This window comes from Myotis nattereri (assembly GCF_964212035.1).
Source record: "Myotis nattereri genome assembly, chromosome: 15".
NCBI classification, from domain to species: domain Eukaryota; kingdom Metazoa; phylum Chordata; class Mammalia; order Chiroptera; family Vespertilionidae; genus Myotis; species Myotis nattereri.
Window position 1 is genome coordinate 17,985,028 of NC_138090.1, and position 22,553 is coordinate 18,007,580.

General features: G+C 52.0%; 1 protein-coding gene and 1 long non-coding RNA gene across 4 annotated transcripts in view; one reads left to right on the forward strand and one right to left on the reverse strand.

Moving 5' to 3' along the window:
* Positions 1–557: 557 nt before the first annotated feature.
* On the reverse strand, positions 558–5,452 carry LOC308530415. Of its 2 annotated transcripts, none has more exons than XR_013996843.1 (4): positions 5,305–5,452; positions 4,463–4,554; positions 1,381–1,475; positions 558–813 (listed from the first exon to the last, which is right to left on the reverse strand). It is a non-coding gene; the product is annotated as an uncharacterized lncRNA (long non-coding RNA). The 2 variants fall into 2 exon arrangements; XR_013996844.1 differs by lacking the exon at positions 5,305–5,452 and adding an exon at positions 4,656–4,716.
* The window catches only part of ST3GAL2 (ST3 beta-galactoside alpha-2,3-sialyltransferase 2), a 42,930-nt gene continuing 25,575 nt past the window's right edge, over positions 5,199–22,553 (forward strand). The window contains exon 1 of one of the 2 annotated variants that reach the window (XM_081107034.1): positions 5,199–5,421. The gene's annotated coding sequence lies outside the window, so the exon portion shown is untranslated. Of the gene's footprint in view, positions 5,422–5,813; positions 5,966–22,553 lie in introns of those variants that run through there. The other variant, XM_081107033.1, reaches the window with a different exon arrangement.

Consider the following 22,553-nt stretch of genomic DNA (forward strand, 5'->3'; position numbering starts at 1 on the left):
CAATCCACTGCATCTCTTTGAGCCTCAGTCTCCTCATCCCTAAGAATACAGCTTCCTCATCTGTATTTACCTAATCGGAGTTTTGGGAGGATTCAATGAGCTAACGCACATAAAGAGGTTAGCACAGCCCTGGCTGGTTTGGCTCAGGGGATAGAGTATCAGCCTGCAGACTGAAGGGTCCCAGGTTGGATTCTGGTCAAGGGCACATGCCCGGGTTGCAGGCTTGATCCCCAGTGTGGGCCGTGCAGGAGCCAGCCAATCAATGGTTCTCTCTCATCAATGTTTCTATCTCTCTCTCCCTCTCCCTTCATCTCTGAAATCAATAAAAATATTTTTTTTAAAAAAAGAGGTTAGTGCAGTACCTGGCCAGAGTAGGCGTCCAACTTCCTTCTTATTAAACATGCCGCCAATGAATGAGCGTCCGGGAAGGCTTCTTGGTAGAGGTCCCATCTGCAGGGCCCTGGATGAGATGGAAGCAGGAAACCCCTTGGGAGCCAGGACTGCCCACATGGTATCTTAAGTTGGGTTCCTTAGATACAGAGCCTGAGACAGGGATTCCAGTGCAAATGATTTATTAAGACAGAGGGAAGCAGGATAGGGGAAGAAGCCCAAAGATGTGGCTTCATCTAAGTCTTGCCTCAGTCTGATCCTCCAGTGAACTCTGGAACAGAAAATGCACCACAAGGTTTATCCCTCTCAGAAGCACGGGAGCTGGGCTTTGTACCGCTCTTCAGTCCTTCACGGGCTGTAGGCCACTAGGAGGCGGGGAAGGGAGGAGCATGATTTCCCAGGCATTTCTGGGAGAAACACGGGCTATGCGGACAACAAAAGACATCATCAATTGAAGCTTCCCCAATTCCATTCATTCAGTCTTTAATTTGAACATCAGCATTTAGATCATTTAAATATATGAGGAAAGGAGAGGGAGAGAGAAATAGAAACATCAACCATGAAAGAGAATCATTGATTGGCTGCTTCCTGCATGCCCCACACTAGGGATCGAGACTGCATGTGCCCTGAGCGAGAATCAAACCCTGACCTTTTGGTTCATAGGTCGACACTCAACAACTGAGCCACACCATCCGGGCTAGATCATTTTTAATCTTTGCTCTTACAGTGGTGTAACAAACTATTTCTATATGTAACCAAAACATGTGCAAATAGGATACTTTCATATAAACTGTTGAATCAAATGTTGTGTACATGTGTAATTTTAAGATATTAGCAGGTTGTTGTTCATAGAAGCTGTACAATTTCAGTCACACTGGCAGTGTACAAGAATCCTTGTCCCTCACACTCTTGCCAAGATAGTTATCAAGCTTTTTTATTTCTGCCAATCTGATAGGCGAAAATGGATATCTCAGTGTGGTTTTAACTTACATTTCTTTTATTAAGAGTGAAGCTCTGAGTCGCGGCTGGGTTGCTCAGTTGGTTGGAGCATCATCCTGTGCACCAAAGGATTGCGGGTTCGATTCCTGTTTGGGGCACATACCTAGGTTGTAGGTTCGATCCCCAGTGGGGGCACGTGCAGAAGGCAATGGAGCGATGTTTCTCTCCCTCCCTCCCTTTCTCTCTCTCTGAACATATCCTTGGGTGAATATTTAAAAGAAAAAGAGTGAAGCTCTGAGAAAATAAGTGTTGGAGGGAATGTGGAGAAATTGAAACACTTGTGCACAGTTGATGGGGATGTAAAATGGGATAGCCACCATGGAAAACATTATGGTGGTTTCTCAAAGAAATAGAAACATGCCGAAACCGGTTTGGCTCAGTGGATAGAGCGTCGGCCTGCGGACTGAGAGGTCCCGGGTTCGATTCCGGTGAAGGGCATGTACCTGGGTTGCGGGCACATCCCTGGTGGGGGATGTGCAGGAGGCAGCTGATCGATGTTTCTCTCTCATCGATGTTTCTAACTCTCTCTATCTCTCTCCCTTCCTCTCTGTGAAAAATCAATAAAATATATTTAAAAAATAAATAAATAAAAATAAAAAAAATAAAGAAATAGAAACAGAATTACCATAGGATCCAGCAATATCACTTCTGGGTATATAACTATAAAAGAATTGAAAGCAGGAAGCAGGACTTGGAGAGATAGTTGTACACCCATGTTCGTAGCAGCATTATTTACTACAGCCAAAAGATGAAGCAACCCAAGTGTCCATCAAGGAATGAATGGCTATAATGTATACACAAACAATGGAATATTATTCAGCCTCAAAAACGAAGGAAATCCTGACACATGCCACAGCATGGATGAACATTGAGGACATTATAGTAAGTGAAATAAGCCAGACATAAAGGACAAATACTGTATTCATACTCATATGATGTCACAGTCAAATCCACAGAGACAGAAAGTAGAATGGTGGTTGTCAGCAACTGGGGTCAAAGAGAATGTGAGGAGTTCTTGTTTAATGGGCTCAGAATTTCGGTGTTGCAAGATGAAAACAGTTCTGTGGATGGATGGTGGTGATGGTAGCACAATAATGTGGATGTATTTAATGCCGTGAACTGTACACTTAAAATTGGTTAAGATGATAACATTTTGTTTTTTATAATTTTTAAAATAAATTTTAAAAAATGAAGCTCTGCATCTTCTCATGTAAGAGCCATTGTGTTTCCTTTTCTGTGAACTGCTTGTTCATATACTTTCTACATTTCCTGTTGGTTTCTTGATCATTTTTACTGATTTGCAAAAGCACGTTGTATTAGCCTTTTACCTCTGATGTAAATAGCCAACATTTCTACCATTTTTCTATTGGTTTTTGTTGGCTATTGGTTTTGGTTTTTAGCTAGGTTTGAGGTAGAGCTCTGACTGAAAATTTTTTTTAACCATTTTATGATGGAAGATGTCAATACATGCAAAAGTAGAAAAAATTTTATAATGAACCCCAACTAACCATCATTTCTCAGCTCCAACAATTATCAATTTAGCTAACCCTGTATCTATACCTTCACCTCAACCCTAGATTATTTTGAACCAAACCCCAGATATCTTATCATGATATAAATATGATTTCAGTATATAGAACCAGGAAGTCGCTGGTTCTATTCCCCGGTCAGGGCACATGCCCATGTTTGCAGGCTCGATCCCCAGTAGGGGGCATGCAGGAGGCAGCCGATCAATGACTCTCCATCATCATTGATGTTTCTATCTCTCCCTCTCCCTTCCTCTCTGAAATCAATTAAAAAATATATATATATTAGCCGAAACCGGTTTGGCTCAGTGGATAGAGCGTCAGCCTGCGGACTGAAAGGTCCCAGGTTCGATTCCGGTCAAGGGCATGTACCTGGGTTGCAGGCACATCCCCAGTGGGAGATGTGCAGGAGGCAGCTGATCGATGTTTCTCTCTCATCGATGTTTCTAACTTCTATCTCTCTCCCTTCCTCTCTGTGAAAAACCAATAAAATATATTTAAAAATATATATATATATATATTAAAAGAAAAGAATCATTGGAGGGGATTAAAGGGGGGAAGGGGGACATATGTAATACTTTCAACAATAAAGAATTATTTAAAAAATAAAATAATAATAAAAAATAAATAGCAATGGGGGAAAAAGAATCAATGGGAAAATATCCTCGGGTGAGGATTAACATAAGTAAGTAAATAAATAAATAGATGGAGAATGAGAGAGTCCAGAGGGAGGTGAGCAGGGACTCAGTAGAGTCAGGGAAGTAAAAAATTACAAAGGGTTGGTCCGTATAAATGCTGACTAGGCCGGCTGTGTCTGCTTGTGGGAAATTATTGAGGTCAGGATCCTAACCTCCCACAGAGACTGGGAGACAGAGGCTCTATTCCAGTGATGGCGAACCTTTTGAGCTTGGTGTGTCAGCATTTTGAAAAACCCTAACTTAACTCTGGTGCCATGTCACCTATAGAAATTTTTTGATATTTGCAACCATAATAAAACAAAGACTTATATTTTTGATATTTATTTTATAAATTTAAATGCCATTTAACAAAGAAAAATCAACCAAAAAAATGAGTTTGCGTGTCACCTGACACGTGTGTCATAGGTTCGCCATCACTGCTCTATTCCTTCCCGAGGATTACATTTCAAGAGCATGGCTCTCAGGTCCTTGGGAAAGACACTCCTGAGTTGTAGGAGATATATCTCAAAGGGACAGAGGCAGGAGTCACAATTATAAACCCTTTTCAGTAAGTCCTCTAAGCAAGGGGTGGTCACGAGCCTACCACGGGGTGTTGGCTAGAATAAACAGCCAATTCTTTGGGCAGCCTTGCGCTTTACGAACTTTAAAGGGAGCGAGGGTCGTCCCCGGGATGTGGCCTTGAGCTGTCAGAAACTACGCCATTGTGTGTCAGTCTTTTCATGTAGGGGAGTGGGGTGGGTGAAGTCATTTGTGTTGCGAGTGTCATTTTTAGACCAAGGTTGGGGCCTACGGATGAACAGGTAGGTCTCAGAGGAGCTAAAGTTTGGTCCAGCAGAGAACCTTTCTCACCTGACAGCTTTAGAGTCTGGGCGGAGGCCACCACGTTTCCCCCGCGGAGGTCTCAGCTCCCGGAACTTCAGGACAGAGGTGGTCCGGAGTTTCTACCCGCGTAGGTGTAAGAGACTCAGATACCTGGCAAGCCAGGAACCCACCTCCTCACCTCTCACTCCCCGCCTCGGACCCATTTTAGGTCAGAGCTCACCCAGAGGCAGCAGATGCTACTGAGCTGGGAGAACTCTGCCCAACCAACACCAACAGAAGCCGTTCTCAGAGTGGTTCCCCAGCCCAGCCGCCTGGGAACCTGTTAGAAACCTCCCAGGCCCACTCTAGAGCTGATGAAACAGAGCCTGGGGTGGGCGGGCCAGCAACCTTTGTCTGAACAAGCTCTCTGGGAGAATCTGACACAGGCCCAAGTTTGAGAACCACTGATGTGCAGGCCTTCCCTGTGCTAGAGGGGATGAAACGAAACGTGGAGGGTGAAACTGAGGCCGACCGGAGCTTCCTAAAGGATGTGAGCTAGGTTTGTAGGAGTGGGGAAAGGAGAAGACGTAGAAAAATATTTAAAATGTGTGCACGCTACCCTACACAGTAAGGAACCGAGGGCGTCTAACAGAAAAAGAGATGAGAATGGCATGAGAAGGTGCCCCAGCAGGTGAGTGCTCCAGCAAACCCACAGACACTGGGGCCCCCTTCCCCAGGAGGGGACCCCCCCACGCCCACGCAGCTCCCGGGGCGCTCTGGGCTCGGGCCTGGCCGGAGCAGCCCAGCTGCAGCTCCGGATGGCAGAGCCGGGCAGGAAGCCAGGCTAGCCCCAGGTCAGGGCTCCTCGCGAGCACGGATGGAAACGGTACCCGGGGTGCGGCGGTACGTGGGGCGGAGGCTTCTCCTGCAGCTGGGCTCGGCTGCAGCCGGCACAGCCGCGTCTAGGAGGCAGCCTGGGCTGGTTGGCACCTTCCTGGGAGTCCAAGGTATGCAACCCGGGCCCCGGGGCACCTCACACCCCACATCCGACACTGGGAGCCCGGTCTTCTGGGAACGGGGATTTCCCATCCCCCACCCCCCTAATGAGCGGCAGACCCCCGGAGCCCCGGTCGAACTACAAAGCCCACAATCCCTAGGGCGCAGGCGCGCTGTTTTGGGGGAGTCGTAGTCCTGAATGCGGGGCACCCCTATGGACTCAGCAGCAGCTGGACTCCACCTCCCAGCATGCCCGCGCGCGCGGCAGGAGGAGGGAGGGGCGAGCCCAGAGGATGTGAATGGGGAGGGGGCAGCCGCCCTGTTCCCCCCCCTTCCCTTCCAGCCGGGCCGGGTGGGGGGAGGGGCTGGGCTGAGGCGGCGGCAGCTCGCTCGGGTCGGGCAGGGCCGGCCAGGGCGGGACCGGCCCGCTGCGGGCGAACCAGGGAGCGGCGGAGCTAACGGGTCCGGACGTCGGCGGCGGCGGCGGCTTTCTGCACGGGTGGAGGCGGTGGCAGGAGCGGCGAGCGTGGCCCGCGGCGCCCGGCGCTGAGTGAGGTGCGCGGGAGGCATGAGGGCGGGCGGGATGCGGTGCGCCCCGGGCCCCTGGCTGCTCCGAGCCCTCCGTGCGTGGGCAGCGGGCTCGGCCCAGCGGCCCCAGACCGGCCGGGTCCACCCCGGCAACTTCCCCCAGGTCAGGGGGCTGGGCTCCCCCGTGCGGGCGCGGGTCCGTTCGCCTTGGCCTCGATCCCCAGCCCCGCCTTCTGCTCTGGCACATGCAGCCGCTCCCAGTCCCCCGGGCGCGACTGTTCCGCTCCCCGGTGGCGCCCCCAGCCCCAGCCCTGGAGGCGCGGCGAGCCCCGGTCCCGCTGGATAGTCCACTACTTCGTGCCTAACACCCACCCCGCGCGCTCCCGGCGTCCGCGCCATGGAGACCCCTGCCCCGCTTTGCTGGGTCAGCTTTTCAGCTGCGAACTGGAGAAGTTTCCTCCTTCAGGAGTGGGAGGAAGGGCACAGGGTCCTCTCCAGGGCGGGAGCAGGGGGGAGCCGTGCTGAAGGGTCATTGATCCCCGCAGATGCTCACAGAGGAAAGGCCATCTTCCCGGGGTACGGACTGTTCCCTTCCATTCCAGCTGTTGGCACTCAGTATCCCTGATGTGTTGCCATCTCTGAAGGCAGTGCATACTACCACCATTTGCAATAAAGGGAAATGGAGACAAACGTATAACTTTTCTTTATGTTGCTATCAGTGCTACATTTTTATTTGTTTAATAGCAATATTAAAACAAAACACATAGTTCTGGTACGGGACGTTGAAATAGTTCTGGTGTGGACTGTAACTGCTCTCAAAAGGGCCACATTGCAGGGCTCAGGAGAAGGCAGGGGACCCTGTGGTGTCAGAGCAAGACCCAGGGACCCCAGGGAGCGGTCCTCCCCCTGCTGTACCCTCCCTGTCTAAGGAGTCCTTCTGCTGTAAAGTCCAAGCACCGCGGGCAGGCAACTACCCCCCAGCGTGAGCGGATCTGCAGCCACTAAGGAAGAAAATCAGCCACAAATGCAAATAGCTAATTGGTCCAGAGGGAGCTGCTCTGGTGAGGAAAAATCAACAAGTTATTTATTTGTGTGGCTACAGGGAATTTGGAGGGGGAGCGAAGAGGGGAAGCCGAGGGGTGATTACAGGAAGAGGCACAGGTGAGGGAATTGGGGGTGAAGTGGGGATCGCCCCTGCGGCTCCTGCCGCACCTCCAGTTTTCTTCTCCTCATCCACCCCCACTCCCTCCCTCCTTCCTCTGCAGGGTTCCTGGAGGCTTGAAAGGGACTTGAGTAGAAATTTGGTTCTCCCCTCCCTGTGAGTCAAGTTCCCCACCATTCTCATTGCCACTCAAGTTTAGTTACAGAACAAATGCCAGTCATTTCGCACTGATGGTGAACTGGAACCAGAGGCAGGAGGATATGAAAGTCTCAGCCGCCACAGGGAATGAGGCTGAGGGGACCAGGCGGGAGAGGGGAGAGCCTCTGAGCCCCTCCTGGTTCCCTGTTTCTCTTGGGCTCTGTGGGGAGATGTGTGCGTCTGGGGATGCCAGGCCAGGAGGGAGTTTCCAGGGGATCGGCCTTCTCTCTGTTCCATCCTGTCCCTGAGTGGTTGGTATTTCTCTGGACCAGTGCCTTTTCAGTGACTGGCTGGTCCCTGGGGATTCCAGCATAGCTCAGGAGGCGATCCCCCGGACCACAGGGAGGGGAGACAGGAATGCCTAAAGGGGGTGAGGAGAAGAATGAGGACCCCCTTCAGGCCTTTTTGGTGTTGGGGATCTAACATGGGCACTTCCATCGGTAGGAAGGTGCTGTGAAATGGGGAGCAGGGTAAACAGTTAATATGAAGGAGGTTTCGCCTAAGACCAGAGTGGCAGCTGGTTGATGAAGGACTTTCCTCAGTGCCTGAAAAGCGGTTCGTGCTTGACCCTTGGCAAACTTACAGGACGAATGTGAGCTCCGATCTCTCAAGTGGCATTTCCTGTACTTAACACAGAAGACACCTCTTCTCCCTTCAAACCCGGCTGATGTATTTTTTTTTTTAAATTTTATTTTACTGTTTAAAGTATTACAAATAGTAGTACATATGTCTCCTTTTTTTTCCCCCATTGACCTTCCCCCGGCCTCCCCTACCCGCCTGCACATGCCCTTACCCCATCTCCCCGGTGTCTTGCGTCCGTTGGTTATGCTTATATGCATGCACACAAGTCCTTCGGTTGCCGGCTGATGTATTTTAGAGGGTGTCTTCTTTCACTCAGGCTGCCCATCTTAGCAATTCCTGCCCATCCTGGACCAGATCTGTGGGCCTGCCCTGCCATTCATCCTGTGCAAAACGGAGAGAAGCCAGCAGGTCCTCTGTTGGCAGGCAGTGAGGCCCAAGTGAGGCCTGCGTTGGCCGAGGGCCCGAGAGCCTCAGGGTAGGGCTGTTTGGCCCTTCAAAGGGGAAGCAGCTTGTTTGCTCAGGTGTCCCCTCAATGGTTTCCATAGTCCAGGGCCCAGTCTGGTTAGATGCATACAGCTACCCACAAGGGGTGGGTGCTGTGTGACCCAGGCGAGTCACTGCCCTTCTCTGGGCCTCAGAGTCCTCATCTATGAAGACAGAATTTGAAGACCTGCTCAGGGATTCCCTCTCAAACCATCTGGTAGACTTGGCAGAGGGACACCATAATCTGAGAGGGAAGGTGGTGCAGGGGGCACAGGATTCCACAGTGAGGTGCCGACGCCCGGGGAACTCAGTTTGACCTTTCTCCTAACCTGCTCGGAAGCACTGACAGCAGCCAGCCTGCTCTGCTGTCCCTCTGGAGCACGTGGGCTCCTGCAGCCGAGGGAATGGTCCCCGGGCCTCCCATTGTCCTCGTCCCTCAGCCCTTGCTCTGACTCTGTGTGGGTTCAGGCAGAAAAGCCCATCTGGTCTCTTATCGCATTCCTCCCTTCCTACACTGGCTACCCATTAGGCCGTGGGGTGACTGTTTATAGGGTACCCATTTTTTTCTGCTCCCAATGCCCTCACCCCCTTATGCCCTGGGCTCTGCTCTAGCCAGGTTTTCCCCAAAGCCAAAGCTGATCACGGAGGACCCCCGTCATCAGCACAGACACAGGGCAAGTGGGCTGAGTTGAGAGCAGAGCCTGGAAGGGGGCGGGGTAGGGTTTCACGGAGGAGGAGGGTGGTGATGGAAAAGGAAGGTGGAGAAGGAAGGTGGCGATGGAGAAGGAAGGTGTGACGTAAAGGCAGCACATACCAGGATGCAAATGCCTGAACTGAAAGGCAGGGGATGACTGGGGACCTTGAGGAGACTCGTTTGGGCAGAGTATATGATTTCTTGGATCACTGCCCAAGAAGGGGAGGCAAGATAGGGTGGTCGGGTCCAGAGATGGGCTCGAAGACTCGCCCTGGCAGGGAGGAAAGGCCCAGGCTTTCGGCCCTGAGCTGGGCTGGGCACACAGGATTGTGCTGGCAGAAAGTGTGGCAGGGGTTGTTAATGATTGTTTATTCTCCACAGGCTGCCCCGGGTCAGTCTGATAAGAGGGAAGAGATAGGCTCCTTGAGTGTTATCCTCCTGACAGCTGCCTTCTCTGGCGGGCCCCGGACACTGATGGTCTTTTGTGGTGCTGCTCTTGCTCTATCCCCTCTCCTTCCTGAAGTGCACGAGCCCTGGCGTCAGCCCAGCTGGGTTTCCCCTGACTGCTGGCCAGCTCCCTTCCCATCTGTGGTCAGATGAGGTCTGCCCTGGGGGAGGGTCAGTTCTGGTGAGACTGAGCCAATTATGAGCCGGACCTCAGGGTGGGAAGCCACTTAGGGTGGGGCCAGGACTCCCACACCTGTCTGGTCCATTTTGGTCCCAGGGTCACCCTGCTGCTCAGCCAGCCAGAAGGCTTTGGAGGAGCCCCACCTTTGCCCCAGAGTATTGGGCGATCCCGCTGTTTTGCTGGAAGGAGTGGGCGTGGGGATCTGATGGGATTTGTGTGGTCACTTTGGCCTCTCTCTGGAGAGTGAATTGGAGGGGTCTCTTTAGTAGATCCGGGGCTACTGTCGGTGAAGGGTGACAGTTCCTTGGATAATATGATGGTGGTAGACGTGGAGAGAAGTAGAAAGAGAAGTGATGTAGGTGGTGAAAATCAGGTGGAGCCCTAGTTGGTTTGGCTCAGTGGATAGAGCGTTGGCCTGCGGACGGAAGAATTCTGGGTTCGATTCCAGCCAAGGGCACATGCCTGGGTTGCAGGCTCGATCCCCAGGAGGGGGCATGCAGGAGGCAGTCGATCAATAATTCTCTCTCATCATTGATGTTTCTATCTCTCTTTCTCTCTCTCTCTCTCTCTCTCTCTCTCTCTCTCTCTCTCTCTCTCCCTCTCCCTTCCTCTCTGAAATCAGTAAAAATATATTTTTAAAAATCAGCCCTAACTGGTTTGGCTCAGTGGATAGAGCATCAGCCTGCGGACTCAAGGGTCCCAGGTTCGATTCTAGTCAAGGGCATGTACCTTGGTTGCGGGCACATCCCCAGTGGGAGGTGTGCAGGAAGCAGCTGATCGATGTCTCTCTCTCTCTCATCGATGTTTCTAACTCTCTATCCCTCTCCCTTCCTCTCTGTAAAAAATCAATAAAATATATTTTAAATAAATCAATAATATATATTAAAAAAAAAAATCAGGTGGACTTTGTAATAGGTTGCCTGAGGGAGGCCGGAGGAAGGAGGGGATGTAGGTGATTCCCATGTTTCAGGTTTGCATGAATGATGTCCCTATCCCAGAAACTGGGAATATAGAAAGAGGACTGGGTTTAGGTGGGCTTAGAGCATGCATGAGTTAGGTTTGGAGCAGGTTGAGTTGGAGATATTTTGGGGTACCTCTAAGGTATGTCATCTGGGGGCAGCATTCAGAAATGAGTGGGATAGATGAGTCTGGAGGTCAGGGGAGTGTCGGGCATCATTTGAAAAGCCAGGCGCTACTCTTACCAGGTTGAGAAATAGGTTTGGAAATGGTTCCCCAAAAAGCCACTGCCAGATGGAATGGAACCCAGGATCATGACTTTCCATTGCGTTCCATGTCCCGGGTCATCGTCCCTTCCCTGGCCACTTCAGCTGGTTCCGGCCCTGCCCAGGCAGCAGAAGACATGGCACCCTCCCCTGTGGAGTCATGCCTGTGGTGGGAGGGCTCTGTTGGTGGGCAGTGCGGACCCCAGGCCACCCAGGAAGGATGTGCATTCAGAGCTTCCCTCACCACCTGGGCAGAGTCCCTGGCTGGAGAAGGTCTTGGGTCCTGGCCAGAACTCAGCCACGGCCGGGAACCCCAGAACCACTTCTGTTCCTGTGGGCTCGCGGGCCTCCCCGCTGGGTTAACCTATCAAGGACGGGGGTTTTTAGGGAGAAGTTCAGGGCAGCCCTTCTGCCTCAGATAGCAAGCAGGACTGTCTTAAGTGGCTTCTAAAAATTCTTTTAAATGAAATGGGAAATGGTTATGATGTATCCAACATTGTATCAGTTGGACTTCTCACTCAGTGTGCCCTTTGATAAAAGGGAACCTGTTGACTCAGAGTATTGCTGGCCACATGCAGGGAGGATGAGGGGCTCAAACAACATCCATCTCACCCTGCCCTTCTCTGTGGCGTGTCCCTCCTTTCCCCCGTGGTGGAAGGTGCCTGCCAGCAGTGCCAGCCTCCGTCCTCTCAGCATCCCTTGCCAGGGTTCCCACAGGAGTCATGGGTTCACTTGGAATTGGGGCCCATGCTAACTTCGGGCGCTCGGATTGGCCAGGCCTGGGGTTTCATGGTTCAGAGATGGTTCCCCAAAGGGAAATGGGGTGACATCCAACCTAAAGACGTCATATGCGAGGTGTGCACCAGGGCCCTCGGGGACCTTTCAGTAATGCCTGGCCTGACTTACATTTCAGAAACACCACTGATCAGGATTTGTTGCCATGTATTAATTTACGTTGTTGAAAACTAAATGCTAGAATGGGTATTGGAACTTAGACTCATTGAGTCATTCCACTTACAGATCAGGAAGTGGCGGTTGAGAAATTTGCCTGATATCCTCAAACCAGCAGATAGAAGAACTGAGAGCAGAACCCAGGTCATCTGACGTGCAGGCTGGGGGCTCCCTCCAGAATGAAGTGGCATCTTTTAGGGAGGGGCCCCTGAGGCACCCCCACTGTCATCCCCTGGACTTCAGGACAGAGTTGACATAGGCAGGTTATGGCAAATGGCCACTTCCTTTGTGGTGGCCCAGGGCCCCCTGCATGGTGGTGGTTGGTGTTATGCAGGGGTCGGTCTGAGATGAGGGAGACCCTCCCGTCGCTTAACCTGTCCCAGTAAGCAGAGGAGGCATGGGCCCCGCTCTGGCTGGCCTCCGCCCGGTGCTGCCTCCGCCCCCTGTCCGTCTCCCTTGTCATCTTGGCTTCTTGAATGCTTCCCTCCTCTGTGTTGTTTCCAGCTGGGGTCTGGATAAGAGCGTAGCTCCAGGGCTGCTGCGCTGTCTGGATTATGTTGGAGTGTTTCCCGTTGGGGAGAGTTATGCCCCTCCCTCTGTCTTCTCCCTGGGAAGAGAATGCCCAGGACAGTGGTACCAGTTTCAGGGACAGATAAACAGCACAATTTTGGCCTCAATTCCCATCACCTCTAATTTGTAAGCGTCCAGATATTTGACCGAACTTGGCAGAGCCAGGAATGAATGGGGTTTTGTAGAAAGAGCTCTGGGCTTCGAGCCTCCAACTAGCAAGAGGAGACCTCAATCTGACACATGCTTCCTGTGTCACACTGGGTGGGTCACCCCCCTGGGCCTCTGGGCCAGAAAGGGAAGGCTGACCCTGTGAGGGGCTTCGGGCGAGCTGAGGAGCTGAGTTACAGAGAAACAAGATGCTGGAGGTCCTGGGAGCTTGTAGGCAGTTCTCACCAGCTCCTCAGTGCCCAGGGAGTGAGGTAGGGCTCTGCCAAGTTCGGGACTGAATTCCTTTTTCATTCTCACCGTCTCCTCAGGCATCTTTCTTTCTGCCCTTCAGATATTTGCTGACAGCTGGCTCTTCTCTCCTGACCTGTCTACCAGCCCGGACTGACCAGTGTGCTCTGTCTGCCCCTCCTGCTTGGTTCCCAGAGGTCCCCTGCTCTGCCTGTTTCTGTCTGGGGCTGTGTTCTAAATGATTACCCAGCCTGGGCCAGACCCCCCTGTTCCCTGAGGCTTAGTGTTTGCTCTGGTGCCTGCCCCCTGCCCCCTCTGTGAGGCTGCAACTCAGTGGCCCTGGGACACATAGTGTGGTACAGCTTACAGCCATGGCTTCTTTCATCTTGGCAGGGACTGTGAGATAAGTAGGGCAGGCATTTTCATGCTCATTGTACAGATGGAGTGTTTGAGGCCCAGAGAGGTATGATTTGCCCAAAGGTATGTTGCCACACTGTCGAACAGCAGGGCCAGTCCTGGAATTGAGGTCCTCTGAGCTTAGTCCAGGGTTCACTGTAAAATGTTAACTCATAGGCACATATTGGGGTGGGGATGCCCCAGTTTCACCAGGAAGGCCATGGGCTTGAAAGCAGGCCCTGGCCCCACCTCTTCACAATCCCAGGTCTCCCCGGCACAGCCCCAGTCTCCAACAAGCACCATCGCCTTGGCCATCCCCGTGTGACCCCAAGATACATAATAAAACCGAGCAACAGAGACCACTCCCTGGGGACCATCATAATGGTCCCTGGTCTGTGTATTTCTCCCCTCCCTGTTCCCCCAAAGTTGATGACAATAATGCGTGTCATGTCGCTATCATCTTAGCAGGGAGCATATAATTTAGGCCAGCTCCGGGAGGATGAGTCACTCCTTGAGGAGAGGACTGGGAAGAGTCTTTCTCCCCCTTCCTCCCCCACCCCCCGCCCCCCACACATACCCCACACTCTCTCGCTCCCCTCTCCCTGGGGGTGAGGGTCACAGGCAGTGCAAGGGGAAGGCTCTCTGTGCTACTCATAGCAGCTGTTACTGCCACTCTCCAGAGGTGGTGAAGTGGATTACCCAGCAGCCTTGGGGATATTTGTTCCTCCCAGGGGCCCTGCCGGAATCAGTCCTGGCACAGGATCAGCTCCTCAATGAAGAGGAAGATTGCTCAGCCAGAACAAGGGAGAAATGAAAGCAGGTGTGTGCTGGGCATGACCCCGCCTGGCAGCTGGGCTCTCCAGTTCACCAGCCACCTGCTTTCTGCCTCCTGGAGACGGATGTTAGTGACACAAGGAAAAGTGGGGGCACAGGGCAGGCGTTGGAACCAGAAGTTACTCAGCACCAGGAAAGGTGACATCCGAGGACACAGCAGCCGAGCCACGGCTTGATTCTGAGCCCCTCTATCTTTTTACTTCGCGTCTCTCTACCTCCACTCCTGGGGGGAGAGAGGCCACCTGGCTTCCTTTACGAAATGTCCTGGTCCAAGCAGGGATGCAGACACCTTCGGGTGCCATTAGCATAGCGACCACAGGCTGACCTTTCCAAAAGACATGACTGAATATAAAAGGAGAAGAAAAGAAAGAGAGCGGATGAAGGATAAAGAAGAGTCTGGCTCACGAAATACAGGCTACTCATTTGTTCCCAGGGCTCTCTGCCCACTGGAGATACTTACTACCTTTAGGGCCAGCATCCCTCTGCCTGTAGAGTCTCTGACCTGTCTCCTGTCTCAGGCACCCCCTACGACACATACACCATGAATCCTCTCTAGACAGCTGGCCCACCTTCTGGTCAACCGTCTGTCCCTCCCTCCTCTTTACTCAGGGTTCATTGGTTGTAGAGGGCATGGACCCTTCCCTAGGCAGCATAGGGGATTGGCACCCACATGACCGTACCTTTTAGGCGTGCCATCTTATTCTAAGTAATCCTTGTACCAGGACCCATCTCTTTACTTTTTAAAATCTTTATTGTTGAAAGTATTACATATGTCCCCTTCTCTTCCCCATCGACCCCTTTTAACCCGCCCCTGCCCCCACCCCAAGCCTTCACCACCCTGTTGTCTGTTAGGACCCATCTCTTTTTTTTTTTAATTTTTAAAAAATATATTTTATTGATTTCTTACAGAGAGGAAGGGAGAGAGATAGTCAGAAACATCGATGAGAGAGAAACATCGATCAGCTGCCTCCTGCACACCCCCTCCCGGGGATGTGCCCGCAACCAAGGTACACGCCCTTGACCGGAATCGAACCTGGGACCCTTGAGTCCGCAGGCGGACGCTCTATCCACTGAGCCAAACTGGTCAGGGCAGGACCCATCTCTTGACACAGTGCTCAGGCCCCAGCTTAGCCCACAAGATGCCATAAAAGGACTGGTGGTCCTACAACATCTGATCTTGGCAGGAACTATACCCGTCTCCCCACCTGGCTCCTTCCTCTCACTGGCTACAACAATAGAAACTAATAAGTTGGCCTGGTTGGTGGAAGTTTGGGGATGCGTTGGGGGAAAGATCGCGTGGTGTGTTTTTTAAAAAAACAGAAAGAACACTTTGTACCTAGTGTTGATGAAGGATGTAGATAAGAACCTGACCACAAAATGGAGTTTCCAACCTGCAGTCCGCCTCTGCGTCCTCTGTAGCGTGTGAGTGCCCAGGAGTCAGACAGGTCCCCACACTCCAAATCGCTCCCTGCCAGTGCCCACAATGCTCCCATGTCATACCAAATGTTCAGGTGAAACCACACACAAAATCAGAAGAGCCACCGCCTCACAAGGAAGTGTGGGGGTGGGGGGTGGGGGGGAGGATAGAAAAAGGGAGGTTGTCATCAGTTACAGCCCATGGTCCCTACCCTGCTAAGAAGGTTGGGGCCCCACAGAGAACTTTGCCCTGTGCAGTGGAGGCCTCCAGCCTGCAGCCCAGGCCGTCACTCTCTGGGTACTGCCTGGTCCCAGAGGCTCTGGCAGACATTCCACCTGAGTGGCTTGGCTGGGCCATGAAGACTGAAAAGTTTCAGCCAGAGGTCTTACCAGCGCAGTGGAAGGGGTGTGGGGCATCACTGGGCTGATCAGCCAGCCTTGTTCTCACCTACACCTGCCAGTGAGGCACTGGCACTGGCCCTTGCCGAGCCGGGAGAGAGGAGTGTCCCAGAACCAGGGCTGCTGCCCTCTGAGGGAGGGCACTTCTGGACCCTCAGGTCCCAGCAGCTCTGTCAGCATTCTCAGGGCTGGAGCGTGTCCTGTGTGTCGGAGCTTTGGGCCCAGCCCAGCCTAGTATATGCCACCTGGGAAGCGCTGGGGGGTCTGCTGTCTGCTTTGCTGAAGGCCTTAGAATTCTGTTGGGTTGTGCGTCTGCAATGGCTGCACAGACCCCAGTCCGGCAGTTCCTGAAGCCATCAGTCACCCTGCTTCCTGGGCCCCTTTCTCGCAGGTTCACAGTCCTGGGGGTTGGGTTATGACCTCTCCCATGGCATTCTCTCCCTATCCGACCTTCCCAAGAGGATGTGAGAATAGATACTAGTTTCTTTGGGGTTTTTTTGGTTGTTTTTTTTTTAAATACATTTTACTGATTTTTTACAGAGAGGAAGGGAGAGGGATAGAGAGCTGGAAACATCGATCAGCCGTCTCCTGCACGCCCCCTCACTGGGAATGCACCCGCAACCAAGGCACATGCCCTTGACCGGAATCAAACCCGGGACCCTTCAGTCCGCAGGCTGACGCTCCATCCACTGAGCCAAACCGGCCAGGGCAGTTTCTTTGTTTTTTAAAGCAGGAACCATTTCTTTTTGTTTTATTTATTTTATTTTTATTGTTTTAAATATATTTCTGTTGATTTCAGAGAGGAAGGGAGAGGGAGAGAGAGATAGAAACATCAATGATAAGAGAGAATCATTGATTGGCTGCCTCCTGCACATCCCCAACTGGGGATCGAGCCCACAACCCAGGCATGTGCCCTTGGCCGGAATCGAACCTGAGACCCGTTGGTCCGCAGTCCGATGCTCTATCCGCTGAGCCAAACCAGCTAGGGCAGATACTAGAGTTTTAAGTTGAGTCCTTCCCCTCTGGGCCTGGGCTAAGGTCTGGCTAGAATTTGAGTCACAGAGACTGTGGCTTCTCCCTTCCCTAGGTGTGCATCGGTGGGAGTGTCTGTGTCCCAGCTCAGCCTTCTCCATCAGCCTCTGCTGGGGACTGGCAGGCCGTAGCCTTCTTCGGGGTGGCCAGACTTCCAGTGCTCACAGGTGGAGGGAGGGGGAGCCCAGTCCAGAGCCTCCTGCCGTGGTCCAGACTCGGGAAGGGCGAGAGAGGGGAAACACCAGTCCTGTTCCTCTCCCCCAGGCGAGGGCAGGAGCGATCAGATTAGGAATTCTCCAAGGGTTGGGAGGCAGAGGGCTGGTTGGGAGTTAGGAGGGGAAAGCCCTGCCCTTCTCTGCCATCTTGCATGTGTCACAGCTCCTTGAGGAGAGCATTTGCCCTTTGCCTCCAGCCCCTGGAGCTCTCTTCTCAGTGCCTTTGCCCTGCGTGTTCCAGGGAGCTGTCTGGGGTAGTGGGCCATGGTCTCACCGGCTGCTTCCCTGCCATGTGGGTGCTCACGGTGGGGAGAGGGCTGACGGTTACCTGGAGAAACCACTTACTCCTCTTTTAGTCCCTTTCCAAAGAGAGTGAAGGAATGCAATGACTTCTAAACCTGCTCTTAGACCACCCTGGGCCTCCCACCCCAGGGGAAGGGGTGTGTGTGTGTGTGTGTTTGGGGGAACCAGCCTTGAGAAGGATTGGATTAACCTGTGGACTGACTCTTCTCTGAGAAGAGCAAGGAGAGTTCCTTCGATAAGAGTGAGTTTGTCGGGGACCATGGCCCTTTTCCCCAAGGGGGGCTGTAAGTTGAGGAGTGATCCCGAAGCCCTCGGCTCTGCCCTTCGCTAGTGCTCTGGCTGGCTGTGTCCCCCGTGAAGGCCTCCAGGATAAGCCATGGAATCACGTCACCGGCTCCCAACTCTTTAGAAGGCAAGGCCCACAGTTGGGACCTGAGATGCCCGTCTCTGAGGCTAATCGCCCCCTGATATCCTAGGCAGGGCAGTCCTCCTAGGGGAGCCCTGGGTGGTGGGCAGGCTGGGGGCGCTGGGAGAGCTCTCAAAGCAGAGGAGCCCCAGCCCCATTGCTCTGCTTCTTGACAGAACAGGAGCTTCAAGGCCCCAGAAAGGAGGGCTGTGCTAAGGGCAGGGACGCAGCTGTCCCGGGAGGGAGAGGGCTGGGCTCTTCCCGTTCCGTCTGCCCCTGCTGGGTGGCAGTGCATATTTGTTGAATGAACCCATCCCCTGCTCTTCTCTTGAGGTTCCAGTCATAGCCCAGACACCCAGGTAAGCGCAGAGGAGAAGGAGGGCAGAGCAGCTTCTCTGCGGCTCTTCATTGGACACCTATAGCATGAGATGTCAACGGTAAAGGCGATGAATAGCCCAGCCACCTGGTGCTCTGAACTTACCGTTAAAGGATCAGAGCTGGCTATGAGCATCTTTGCTTCCTGACCCTGGGAGGCAGAGGTGGGCAATAAGGTCTGAACCCCCAGCTCTCCGGACTGCCCCCTGGCTTGCCCTGGGCCACCATTTATTCATCCCACTCCCTACTTCCTTTAAAAGTCCCCAAAGAAATTTAGATTTGTTTCACCATGGCCAGTTTTGTTCAGTGGTTACAGCATCAGCCTGAGGACTGAAGGGTCTCGGATTCGATTGCGGTCAAGGGCGTGGGTCTTGGTCGGGGCATGTATGAGAGGCATTCAATTGATGTGTTTCTCTCACATTGATGTTTCTCTCTCTCTCTCTCCCCTTCCCTTCCACTCTCTCTAAAATCAATGGAAAAGCCCTAACCGGTTTGGCTCAGTGGATAGAGCGTCGGTCTGTGGACCGAAGGGTCCCAGGTTCGATTCCGGTCAAGGGCATGTACTTTGGTTGCGGGCACATCCTCCGTGGGGGTTGTGCAGGAGGCAGCTGATCAGTGTTTCTCTATCGCTCTCCCTTCCCCTCTGTAAAAAAAAAATCAATAAAATATATATTTTTAAAAAATCAATGGAAAAAATTCCCTCAGTGAGGATTAACAACAAACAAATTTAGACTTGTTTCCCAGTCTCCTACCTTCAGGGCCTTCCTCCTGTCTCCTGCGTCTCAATGTCTGAGGCCCTCAACCCTGTGGAGAAACCCCTTATTAACTTTGTCTTTTCTAGAATCTTGCTGCCAAACTGTGGCTTGAGAGCCACCATGGGAATGACCTTGGCGAGCTGGTTTGGAACCAGCTCCGGGCAGGCCTCTGCTCTGTGTAGTCTGGGGAAGCGACAGCTGTGGGAGAGGTGACAGGCTCTGTGGCCCTCAAGCTCTGCCACAGGACGGACACGGCACTCCTCCGCGCAGCCTGGGGGTAAGGGTCAGCCGGGCGGGGCTGGTGCTGAGGCCTCAGGTCTGTGCTGTCCACCACCTCCCTGGGAGCTGCTGCTTGCCACTGGGGCCCGGAGGAGGCAAAGCCTGTGGTTTAGCCAGGAAGGAGGCTCTGGAGCCAGACCCTGGTGATGCTGGCCTGGGGGAGGCTGGAGGGGGGCTGTGGGTGCTGAGGACCCTGTGATGCCTAAGATCATGGGACTCCAGCCCAGAAGGGTTGCCCAAGCTGGGGCTCGGGGCTAACGAAACTGTGGTCCTTAACCTGGAGCATAGGCACTGAGCTGGGAGCTTTATGCCTCTGAGATGGGTGATATTCCCATTGCATAGATAAGGGCACAGATCAGAGCTGTTAAATGGCTAATAGCTGGCAAGCGGCAGTGCCAAAATGGGAATCCAGGTTTTTCTAGTTGCTTTCTTCTTTTGGGTGGCTTGACTGGAAAGGGGCTTTGAGCGGGGTAAACAGGTGTGAGATCTGACAAGTCCTAACGAGGGAGGGTGCAGCCAGTAGCCTGCAGTGCTTAGGGGAGTATCCAGAGAGAGGTCCATGTTAGCGGCCCTGGTGGCTCTGCTGACAGAAAATTAAGAGGGGGCACTTCAGCCGTTCCCACGGTCCAGACATCTGCCATCACTTTTGCACACACACCCTTCCCATTGCCTCGGCTTAGTTCAGCGGTTCTCAACCTGTGGGTCGCCACCCCGTTGGCGGTCGAACGACCCTTTCACAGGGGTCGCCTAAGACCATCCCACATATCAGATATTTACATTACGATTCATAACAGTAGCAACATTACAGTTGTGAAGTAGCAACAAAAATAATTTTATGGTTGGGTCACAACATGAGGCACTGTATTTAAAGGGCCAGAAGGTTGAGAACCTCTGGCTTAGTTAAATCAATTTACACCTGAGGCCTCGTGTTTCTTGGTGGTCCATGAGAAGTTAGAGAAAGCTTTCACTTCCAGAATGTCAGAGCTGGAAGAGTGGGGGCAAAATGTAATGATCGCTTTCATCTGCATCCTTACGTAACGATTTATAGAAGTGGCTTCAAAGCATTTTTTTCATTACCATATTTCTTCTGATAAAAAATGGCAAATTTTTTATTTTGTTTATTTTTTAAATATATTTTTATTGATTTCAGAGAGGAAGGGAGGAGAGAGAGAGAGATAGAAACATCAATGTTGAGAGAGAATCATTGATTGGCTGCCTCCTGCACGCCCCCTACTGGGGATTGAGCCTACAACCCAGGCGTGTGCCCTTGACTGGAATGGAACCTGGGACAGCTTCTGTCTGCAGGCTGATGCTCTATCCACTGAGCCAAACTAGCTAGAGCTCTTTTTAAAAAATATATTTTTTAGTTGATTTCAGAGAGGAAGGGAGAGGGAAAGAGATAGAAACATCAATGATGAGAGAGAATCATTGGCCGCCTCCTACACACCCCACACTGGGGATCGAGCCCGCAACCCGGGCATGTGCTCTGATTAGGAATGGAATCGTGACCTCCTGGTTCATAGGTCAACACTCAACCACTGAGCCATGCTGGCCAGGCAGAAATGGTGAATTATAAATAACATGATCTCTGTACTCAGCGAAGGAGTGACATGTCTTTTTAGGTTCTGTGTAGGATCATCATATATATGGGCCAGATTGTGCCCATGGTTCTAATTAGTTCATAACCCCTAGAGGGTAGGGTATTGTGAGAGATGAGGCTTAGGAGGGTGTCCTGATTTGGGGATCTCTGGATGTATGTGTTAAGGAGCCTGAGCTTGGCCCCATGAATAAGGACACCCCATCTCGTATGCTTTTGAATACAGAAGATGATGCGTTTAAGTCTGAGGCACCCTATGGGCGTACTAAAGAGGCAGTTGAGAATGTAGGTCTAGAGCCCAGAGTAGAAGGGCAGCTCTTAGGTTTGGAAGGGGATGGTGTAGAGTAGAGATGCAAAAATCAAAGGGCTGAAGGCAGAACCTTCAGGAGCCTCAGCAGCTCAAAGAGACAAGGAAGGTCTGAGTCCAGAAAGTAGATGGCAGAGATGTGGAAGTCCAAGTGGAGGTCAGCAGGAGCAAACAGATCATCAGAGAGGAAGAGGGTGGAGGCAGGATTGCATTTTTCTAATAGTTAAAGAATCTTGGCCTGGGAAGAAAATGGCTTGTGGCCTGCTGACAGCCTGGATGAGAATTTGGCTCCCCATTCCACTGCTCTTCTGATATAATGGAAACTAAAGGCTGGGCAGGGCAGGTTGGGGACTTGAAGAGAATCAGATGGGCCTTTCACCAAGGGTGTCCATATGGCCAGGATGCATTTTCCCTGGCCAGGTACAAGTCTGTGAAAGTGGTCAAGTGGGTGGCGTGGAAGAGGGGTTGAAGGCTGGAATGGCCTTCCCCATGGAAGATCTGGTCAGACCGCATCTGAAAAATCCTGTTTGCCTATCTGCCCACCCTGCCCCCGCCCACTCAACACTGGAATGAAGAGAGGGGTGGGCGTGGGAGAGCAGTTTTAATTGGGACTTTTGATCAGCTTACCCCAGGCTATCTAAGTCTGCTTCCTTCAGCGTGCTGGCTGGAGTTCTGTGAATCTCATTAAAGATGGTTTGATATGCCTCCCCAGGAGATAGTATTGGCCGGGATCCCTCATTCCGCAGTACAGATAGAGTAATCCAACTCATCCAGTCAAGATGGCACTGTAAATTTATACTCTAAACACAGAGCAGTCATACATAAAAAGATAAGATTCTAAAAACATAGTCATGCACTCCCCCACCTCCCCACACACAAAATGATAAACTTCTCTGAGGAGAAATGGGACGGGAACACCAAAGAGAGAGCAGGGAGAAGCTGCAAGCAGGCAGAAGCAGCCAGAAATCTGGGGTAGCAGAGCTGTAAGTGCTGCACATGGAGCGTGGAATCTGAGCTAGTTCCTGCCTGAACCCAGGGCCTGGGAAAATTGGCTGAAAAAAGTTGCTTCCAACCCTTCCCTGGGGTTATGGCTTCTTATAAAGATGTTTACCTTGGGAGACAGAACTTCACAGCCTGGACCCAACTGAGCTGCTGCTACAAGATTTGACTCTAGATTGGGAGACCCAAAGACCTGGGGAAGCAAAGGTATGAACCTCTAGATGGGGAGAGAAAAATAAAATATAAGAGAAAAGATGAGCTTATACACTGAAGTTCCAAAGAAAAATTTACCCAAGAAGAAATGAAAATAAGAGTAATCAGAAAAGTCTTTAATATAAGTTAGGTCTTGGACCCTCAAAGAGATATGGAATCCATTAGAGAAAGGGAAATTATGAAAGAAAAAGGAAACAAGAAT